Below are 10,696 nucleotides of genomic sequence, written 5' to 3' on the forward strand. Positions count from 1 at the left end.
ATATGTCAGCAATCAGGCAGTACTTTAAACAAGCATCTTGACATTTCTCTTGTATTCCAACTTCTAGAATCCGTTTGCTCCTTGAATACCTCTGTACAGTATCAGTATAAAAAAGTGCCATTATGCCTCTAGAGGCTTGTACGTTCCTGTCAGTGATCTGCTGACAGATGTTATGATTTCTACTTCTGGCCTTACCAACAATGTCATTTCACCACAAAATACAGATTCAGTTCAAATAATGAGTGATATAGCTATAGAAATTTTGTTTGCCAAAGTAATAGAAATCCTAGAAAAAGTTCTTGATCACTCCTTGGCATAAAGGAGAGTTGACAATTGAGCATCCTTCCACCTGCTGCCTGTTGACTTCAGGTAAGAGACAAAAATCTGTAGCTTGGCTAAAGAGGTTTTACCAATTTTTAGTAACTTAAGAGATCAGTGTTTTAAAAAATCAAAAGCAATCATGCTGGATGTATCCTTCTGATGGACCACATTTTCACGGTGTAAATTACCATTGTAAATCTGTACTGGCATGAGGGAGGGAGGGAGATCCAGCCTTTTGTATTAGAAATGTGCTGAAACATGTTTTAGATGAGAAACAGGCTGCAAGAATGGGAGATGCTCTAAGTGTCAGAGTTTGCTCTTATTTACTTATGCAGGAAGTTGTGAATACTTAGAGGTTAAGAGTGAGTGGTAGTTACAGAGCTCACCTTTTGAATATATCTTATTTATACTGACTAAAAGATTAAGAATAAATAGACTATTTCCCCTACACACGTAAAATAAATGCAAAATCTTGTCCTTGCTCAAAAATAGAAGAGAGTGTGTTCTTTCTTTATTTTGATGCGATCCGTGAAGGAATTGTGTCAAGTGCTGTCAGCCCCATTTATGTCCATGAATTTGTTAGTAAGGCAGAATCAGTCACAACAGTGGGTTAGGGCCAAAGATTTCAAGCAGTTCAGAATTTCAGGATTGGGTGCTTTGTAGTGGAGAGACGATTCCTTCTTGCCTTCCTCCTGGGGAAATTCTTGTTGATGTCAGCATGAGCACTCACATTAGCAAAATGAGCAGAATTTGGCACAGGATTAGAAAACAACATGGCAAACAACAACAGGCAGTGTCGCTTAGCAATATTTTCTAACTGTATCTGGCATTTCAGAGACTTTTCTTCCCCTAAAAGATTGTTGTTATCCACTCATTTGATAGCATTGCAGCATTTACATATTGATGAAAACAAATAATGCTGAACCAGAGCTTGGGGCTTAAAAAACACCCATGCGCTGTAGATTAATATGCCAACATTGGCTTTTCATAATGACAGCATGGCAAAGAGCATCTGAAATAAAATCTAAGCACTTGAGCCTCACTTACCACTGGTTTCTGCTGAAGGAATGGTCTTGTTTGCTTTGAAATGCCAAAATAAGCAGTCTCCACTCCAGATAAACTATTGCCAGTGCAGACTGCAATATTTGGCCCATAGATGTGAACATCATAAGTAACTGTCCTTGTATGCCATTGTGTTGCACTAGCCCAAAATCTGAGGTCACATCAGTTAACAAAAACAGCAAAAATTGAGAAAAAAAAAAGAAATTTCAGAGAAGTTGTTAGGTGATCCATGATGACTGACATGTATCTCAGAGTTTCATGGATACAGCAAGAATAAACTTATAAACTTGCGGTTATGAAGTCTTTTTTTTCCCTAAGTCTTCTCTCTGTTCATTGCTGGTTTACAGAGTCAGGAGGGAACGGTTTAGAAGCATGTCCAAACCTTATTTATTTACATCTCACTTGTCATTAAACTGTTCCAAAGGCTAACTTGCCTTGCTATGGGAAAAATGTGCCTTTCTTTTAGGATTAATTTATCCAGTCTTGGTAAATCTTTGCTTGACAAACTGTAATGTTTCATTTCTGTTCTGTCCATAGGTGCCTCTAAACTGGAATAAAGTTACTTCTTAACTGTTCTTTTGAGGAACTAAATACATTCGGGTCCTTAAATCCATCACCACGAAGAGCATTTTCCAGACTTCATCATTCTAATGGATCTTCCCTGCATCCTTCACAGCAAGATATGTAATTCCAGCAGCAGCCATCCGCCTCTCAAAGGAAAGTGCAGTAAAGGCTCACCATACTTACACCTGAGATTTCCACTCTTTATAGGCAATTATATGACACAACTTTTGGCTACACTGTCACTGTGGGAAATCCCAGCTGTTTGTCTGGAGAAGGTACAAATGCTTCTCAGTAACACTGATTCCCAGATAAGACTCACTTCCTTTAAGTAAGAGCCTGCATTTTCTGAATGGAGATGTTCTGTTATCCATGCTGAAAAGCACACTGCCTACATCTGCTTGCCTACATCTACCTCATGGAGCAATGCAGATCACTTTGTTACAGTAAACGACCTGTTTATTACTCGTGGGTTCCTCAACTGTAGTTGTTCAAGCTTTATGAGGAAGGATTTTATGTTTTCTTTCAGATAACTGAAAGAAATAATTTAATAATATAATAATCCTTACATTAGAAATACTTGCCTTGCAAGGAGTCCTCACTTCTAATTACATTTTCAGATCTTCCAGTTAGTGATTTTGTAAACACACGTAATTTCATAGTGTTCTAATTTCTTAGTCAACATGTAATGCAGAACAAAGCCAGGGAGCTTACAGGAGTCTTTTAAACCAACAGCTTTATCTCACTCAGCCACAATCAGAATCTCTCTTTTTTTTTTCTTATGAAGTTAGCATAGTGATATTTTTTTAAACCTTTTTGATTGGCATTGATTATATTATTTACTTTAACCATGTCTTGTAACAGCCATTCAGTTATTCTGCTCAGGGCTGATAGCAGTCTGACAGGCCTGGAGTTCATTTACCACTTTCGCTCACTTTTTTTCCCCACAGTCCTTTGAAAATTTCCTTGTTGTTTCAAAACTCATCAGGAGTTAAACATCAGCCAACTTAAAAAACACTTGGTAGGAATTAAACCAGAACTCCCACTGAGAGCAAAAAATGAAGGCATGAGCCAAGGTGTGGATTCTATTTCTAACTATAATCACTGAGTTTTGTAACATCTGGTAAACAACTTAGGGGAAGCCTGTTCCAGTTTTATATCCCATGTTCATCCTTGGGCCATAATGTTCTGTCTTAGACCTGAAAATAACTTTCTGTTTTAGGAGGCAGCTGTGGAATCAGTGTAAGGTGTTTGCTGGCTCTTGTTACTATTTAAGATAAAAATAAGTAGAACAGGAAAGTACTAGATTAAAAAAAAAAAAAAAGGAAGTTGTTTAGTTTATTTCATTCTGATTGGCCGACAGTATCAGGTAAACCGCTTCTACTATGTCGAGTAAGTTTGTGTCCACTCGTTTTGTACACAGGCCTTTCACACAGGAGCAAAGGAGAGAAAAGATGTTTATTAAATGGCAAGCAACAAGAACTGACAAGAAAACAGAGTGGAGGGATATAGTATCTGAATCTCCGTGTGTTTTTAAAAGGACCAGATTTCAACTAAATCCCTTTTATTTTCTGTACTTTTGTCACATTGACAAGTACCAGATACCAGTACAAGTATCAGTGAACTTGTACAATAGCACTGATAAATTAAGGCCTGCCACAGTAGGAAGGATGATAAATTAGCAAATAAATGAGCTTAACAGAAAGGCTGTTGAATATATTTGCCTAAATAACAGCTGCATTGGCCATGCCAGATGATTCTATTCCCTGGGAAGCAGCAAAGAGATAGTCAAGAGGTACTGGCTATTGCAGGAATAAAAATAGTCATGTCCTGTAAAAGGATTCAGGTGACATACTGAATCACGACATGCTTCTATAGATGAAACCTCATCCCCTGCCCCAGCTAATTATTCCCAGTTATGGTTTTAACTGTAAACTACAGCCAGTTCTTAAATATTTCAGCTAGGACATGAGATCAAAAGGCAAGGGATGGCTAATTTTTGCTTTTCTAAAAGAAAAACAAAAAACCCCAAACACCTGTCATTTGGGATACCAAGTTTGTATGATATTTTCTTTTTTGTTCTTGGTCATTGCTAGTTTTTATGTTTGGAGGAAGGCAGAATGGGCAGGTGATCTTTTTCTCCTTATGGCGATGAGCTGTTCATGTGTCTGGGCCAGGCTACTCTGAGTGGCATGGTCATAGCTGACTTTCAAACAGAACTGTAAGGAGGGCATATGAAAGCCAACAATGTGACCTGAAATCCTAAGAATGACTTCCACTCTTACCCTCTTCGTTCACACATCTGGGGAACATGCCAGCTCACCATGGGGCAAGGTCATTTTAGGAGGAGTGTAGGAGGGGAGAGGCTTAGAAACAAGTAACCTGTAGCATTACTGGCAGCTGATGGGTGCTGAGAGCAGGTGAGACTGCAGCTCTGGAATCATGAGAAGGGGGACAGGAGTAAACATGAATGAGAAAAAAACAGTAGTGAGGAAAGAGAAAATGGAGAGAGCACAGCTAGAAGGTAAATCCCTTAGCAGATGTGTCAGCAAACCAGGATGTGCTGCAGGACCCGTCAGTCTGGCTGGCTCAGGCACGTACTAAACCTGACAGTCTGGGCAATGAGACCCGGCATCTGTTAGGGAAGAAAAAGGAGAGTTGTTATCAGACATTCTGGCCCAGGAGCTTTTCCTAAGTACTCAAAACATAAAACTATAATGCAGTGGAATAGTACTTATTTGAATAGGCTTAATGCCATGTGGCATATTTATAACCTATATTTATAGTAAAAAGATCGGTGAAATACTAGACAAAGTCTGTTTAAAACCTATGGCTCTTTGACCTGGAACATTTTATTTTCTTGTCCTTGGCAAGGCTTGGTGAAGGCTCACCCATGCCTTGGGTAGACAGTTGTCCTGCCTCACCTGCACACAGACATACGGCCCATGCAGAAGAGCAGAGAGGCATGGATGTCACTTTTTCCCAAGGCTTCACAATTTATTCTCAGTGCCACGAAAGAAGCCAAGTATCCTGACTGGGAGTACTGTTGCACAGACACTACAGCAAGCTGCCTTTGTTAGTTTTCATATGACTGCAGAATGCAAAGTCTTTAATCAGAATTGGAGGGCACTTTGATTGGGCACTGTACAAACCTAGATAAAAGGGGAAGGTATTAATCTCTGCATGAATGCGATTGAGCAAGTACATTTTGTTATTTGTTCCAGTGAGTTCTATAATCCTGCTTCCCAGCCATCCAAATAGGATTTAGCATTGTCAACATGTTTTTCTTAATAGGATGATGCTATGAACTCATGTCCATGCAAGACTGCAAAACCAGATTACATGCCTCAGGAGACTGTATATCGGTTTTAGCTGTTAGCGAAATCTGGTTTTTTCAATGACCAAGCCACAGCCTTGAGGCCACCTTACAGGGGAATTGTCAAGAGATGGTGTGCCCCATACAAGAGCCATCACAAACTTTGGAGGAGCCAACCATTTAGTGCAGTATCTAAGCGGTTTTTTTTAAAAAAAAATAGTCTCAGCTATTCCTTTTCTGAAATAAATATTACTTTAAGACTAACTGAAACCCTGTAATCCTTCTGCTAATTCAGAAATGTGCAATACTAAATTCAAGTCAATGCATCTCCCCCTCAAAAGAAAATGTACAGCAAGAGCTGCTTTGCCAGGTTTCAAGCATTATTCTGCCATATTACTAGTGAGACACATTGCAATTACATCACTTCAGAGGAGGAGGAGTTGCTTCTTATTAGCAAAAAAAAAAAATTTGCAGCATATTGTGAGCATAAGTTCTAGTACATTGCTACAATAGCAGTGTAAGGGCACCTTAGGCTAATCAAGAACGAGTCGTGCATTTTGTCAGGAATAAGTCAGTATTATTCACGGTAACATCACCCAGCCAGAAGTCACATTTCACCAACTCACCTGAAGCCTTGCCAGCCCCGTCAGATCGCCTGTTTGAGGAGTCTCTGCAGCTGCACCCAGAGGGGCAGGAGCAGGGCACGTCTCTCTACTGGCCTGCCTGGCAGTACTGCTATGTGCCACCATGTGCCAGAGCTCCACAGGGCAAGGAAATTCTGACAGAGCTGTATTTTCAGCCCAAAAGAGCCAGATGCATCTTGTGGGACCTCAGTGGACTCCACTTTACCAATATTTTGTGTGTGAATCCTTAGTTTCACCTAGAGCTGCTGGGGTTATTATTTTTTTAAACACCATCTACAAAGAGAAAGGGGGTTTTTATAATTCATGTCCCTTTTTTTCTGAGCTATGCTTGGAAGGAACATGCCAGGTAAAAAAGATTGAAAATTTTGGTCATGTATCATTCTCGTTTGCATTGCTAAAAGTAAGGTTCTGACAAAAGATGGTGAATTGTGAGGCTTTGCATTATCCATGAGTATGGCCCTGTGGGTTTCTGTGATCTTGGGCAACTCATATCACCTTCTTAATCCTGTCTATTATTATTATTATTTTATAACACTTAATATTATAAATATAAATATAAATGCATAATATAACATATAATAATAATACTTATTATGAGAATAAGTATTCTTATTCCTACTCTCACTTGCATATTCTCAGTGACATCAGAAGATTCAAAGGACTAGGTCTGTTTCTGTCCTTTTTGTGTACAGGATGCTAGCAGAAGCGTCACCCTGCTCTTTTCAGCCTGAGTTTGCCTAATACAGAAAGAGCACTTTCTTGGCTTTTCAGTCTACACAGGCCACAGTGGCAGCCTGACTTTGGTCACTCAACTCTTAGCATATATAAAACTTCAAGTATATATACCTGAATGTATATATTCAAGTCTACATATATATATTATATATATATAACTTCAAGTATACAGACTTTAATCCTAACTTGACTGTCTCAGCTTTTCTTCTGTTTTGACCTGTCTGAGCTCCCATCTAGGGCAGAGGAAAGAGTGGGAAGGAGGTGGGAACAAAATGTTGTCATACTCTCTTATCCTTCCAGTAGCTCATTACTTACTGTGTGAGTGACATAACGGAGTCCAGGGTTGCATTTATTTCAGATTCAGATGTGCGTTGAGCATGAAAGAAGCAAGTGCCAACTGTTAAAAGTAGGGTAACTGTCTTCTTTGCCTGCTTGTTGGTATTAAGAGGTGGAGACAGAAGAGTCTTTAGTGACAAAAAGAAGAATGAAGAGTAACGTGACCTATGACTTGACCACTGATTAAACTGGAAAGGGTTGTGTTTACATATTTACATGTACAGACAAGGATACTGACAGCCAAAGACCTGTCACACAAGTCGTACTGAGTTGCATGAAAGAGACCCATGTCCCCTTTGGTAGCTGTGCTCTGAAGAGCTGGGCAGTGCTGGTAACACAGCAGTGAGTGCAGGTTTATTCAGCGTGGCTCTTCACAGTCCAGTGAGAGAAAATATTTGGCTCTCAGTTTTGCCAGTTGGCAGCTATCCTCTCATCTAACTGTTGCTATCCCTACATGGCCCACAATGACAGGTACCCATATCATCACTCCATGAACATTACTAAAATGTGTCCCTGCACTGCCAGCAGGCCACTCACAAACCCACAAGCATTCTCTTTGCTCCTTTGGTGAAAGGAATTAGAATTTTTAACAAAGTATTTCATGGGTTCCCAGAAAAAAAAAAAAAACAAACAGTTAATTTATTGAAATAATTTCCTGATGTGTGTGTGGCAACATTCCTATTAGGATTATTTCTGTACACAACATTTTCAAGAGAACTAAATCTTAATTATTTTGTTGTATTCCCACTGAATGTAATGCAATAACTTTACATTGTTTTACAGTATCCTCTGAATTTCAGAATGGTATTTCCTGGTAAAAGCAAGACTCTAAATTAATTAATCCTCATTCTCTGTATCCTGCTAGATACCAGAAACTGTGCAACCTTATGCTAGTGTGAGTAGGCCTGTTCTTCACCAAATTCTGCCAGTGGATGTCACCTCAATAGGCAAAGCCTTGCAAAACATTTCATTCTGCCATAGTCCAGAGTCTCTCTGGGGCAAAAATTCCTCAGCAGACTATCTTTAGATTGTAAAACTTCATATTTGTTGAGAATTATAGTGGGTTTACCAGTAGATCACCAATTATGCTGTTTATAAAGAAAGTGATCCAATTCAAACATCTGCAGTATTTTGATTTGTAGATCTTGCTCCCACTGAGGTAAATAGCAAAATGATGGGCTACAATTTCACCTGTGGTATTTATGAGGGTAACAGTGGTTCTGTTTGAATTCAAACTCATGAGATGGAGTCATGCCCATACCTGTGTTGGGCATACAAGGAGAGAGTATAGAAGATGCCATCAAAGAAGAGCTGTAAGAGTGCTATTGAGACATCAGTTCTGTAGATGAGAATGCACAACGTCCAAGGAACAAAAAATCTTCTGTTCTCCCTCTGTGAGCCCTGGCACACAAAATATAATTTCTGTAATTTCCAAAGACTCCTTGTCATTAGCAACCTCAACCTTGTAAAGAGAATAAAAAATAAACTGGAAAAAGTTAACTAGCCCTATCACAGTGGCAGGGTGGCTTTACTCCTAACTGCAGTTCCCAAAACTTGGCAAGTCATTTAGACCACTTGAGACAGTTTGAAGACAGGTTCTTAAAATTCCTCCCTGGCGAATCAATTTGTAGGAGACATTGTGTTCAGTGAATTCTTTTTGTGATTTTTCTATCAGTCACTTTGTTCTTTAACTTACAGGCAAGGTGGTCACTGTTGGAAAATGGCCACCTATATTTGACATCTGGTTGGAACAACTGCTCCAGTACAAAGAGAGAGCAGCCCTGCTCTGTATCATCTCAGAAGCTCACTTCAAGGACTCCGTTGCCAGCTTCTACTGCAAGAAAGAATATCCAAAATAGTGCTCACCATGCTTTGTCTCAGACTCTTGTTCACAACCCTGGTACAGACAGGTCGTCTGCTTCACTACTCCAGCAGTCTTGCCCGCATTTAGGCAGTCGCGACAGGAAGAAGTAATTTCAAAACCCTTTTAATAAAACATACTCTGGGGACCTCCTTAATAAACATTCAATTTACTTCACAGAAAAGAAGCCATATTTTACTCCTCAGATCTTAAAGACATCACACCAATCTTTTCTTGTAAAATATAGGTATTATAATCCTCCTCCCAAAAAAAAAAGATCTTCTCCCCTTGCAGACCATCACTTAGACCAGCACATATCAATAGTGAAAAGAAAAGAGTGTTGCACACTCAGTGTGTTTATGTATCAGTGCTAAAAGTAGTTTTTCTTTCAAATACATCATTTTAAGCATAATTGATTTTTACTGTGTTTTTCATCTTCCGGATTTTTAGAAGATGCACATGTGAGACCACATTCAGATCATTCTTCTTAGCAGCCACTCGAGGTTGGTGTACCCGGTTTGTTACAAAGAAAAAGAATGGAGCCCACTATTCATACAGAAATTTGGCCCGGTTGTGTGGAAATGAGATGGATAACAGAATCATTGGCTTTGGCAAATATAAGTTAAGAGACAAAAAAAATTAAATCATCTTGTGAGAAGTCACTGAGATTGCAATGGAGAAATCTAGTATGTGTGGCTAGGTGTTGTCAGCAGACTTCTGTGAATAAAATAGGAGCAGCTAAAGTAACTGATCTCTCTGATTAACGCAAATGAGGCATTATGTGATGTGAAAAACAGTGTATTCCAACACAAATCTGTTCTTCTGAAAGCAGAGCTTTTTCCTACTTTACTGACATCTTGCTGCACACAAAAATTTCAAGCGGTCATTTCAGCTTTTGGTTGATTTACAGCCTTTCTCTCCATCCAAATAATTAATCGGACTCCAGAAACATCCAGGCAAAGTACTAATCACACAGCCTACAGTCAGTACTGTAGTATGCCATAGAACAGTTTGTCTGGAAGCTGCACACCAGTCACCTGGATATTTGGAGGATTAATTTAATTCATTTTATTACTCTTAAAAAGAAGGGATGCTTAATAGTAGTCAAAGCCATGCACAATAGAGAGTTTTTGTACAATTTCTTGGCCTGCTTGCCCCTTTACAGAATCAGTACTGAATTTCTATACAGCTCCGCCAAAGCACCACAGGCAGGATATGTGCTAGCCCTGTGCTAGCTGGGACTGCTCCGTTCCTTGTTCCAACAACGAAAAATCTTCATTTTACAACATTATCAACCAAAGCTCCTATTCCCATTCAATAATCCACAGGAAAAGATAATTTCAATATCAATCTGGATTTGTAAGTCTTCTTTCAAAGATAAAAATGTTTTTGCACATCCTTTTAAAGAATAAGTTGTCTTATTTGAATGAGATCTGCAAATACTTTGTATTTTGTCTGAAATTATTATTTCCTTTATAGCATTTGCATAATTTTTCTCAGGTTATACCTGCTTGTTTCCATTTCTGCTAACATGAACCTACCTAATAATAACACTTTTTTTATTTATATGAGTGATTGTCACTCAAGACGTTTATTTCACGTGAGCTGGCATTAGTTCAGTGATTTTGATATGTTATGAAATCAGATCATTCCCCCCTGGTGCTCTGAATGGAAATATAAAATGTTAATATAAAGATAGTTTTTAAATCTGCTTTTCTTTACTTGTTTGTGGCAGAACCATGAAATACGGCTTCCCAATTCTGAAATGCCACTTTCTCCAGGATCACAACTTGAAGTAAGTTAAATATTTGTTTGTCCTTTTTAACTATTTCTAAGTTTTATATCAATATATTAAAGTAG

The sequence above is a fragment of the Chlamydotis macqueenii genome, chromosome 3, assembly GCF_036417535.1.
Source record: "Chlamydotis macqueenii isolate bChlMac1 chromosome 3, bChlMac1.mat, whole genome shotgun sequence".
NCBI lineage: Eukaryota > Metazoa > Chordata > Aves > Otidiformes > Otididae > Chlamydotis > Chlamydotis macqueenii.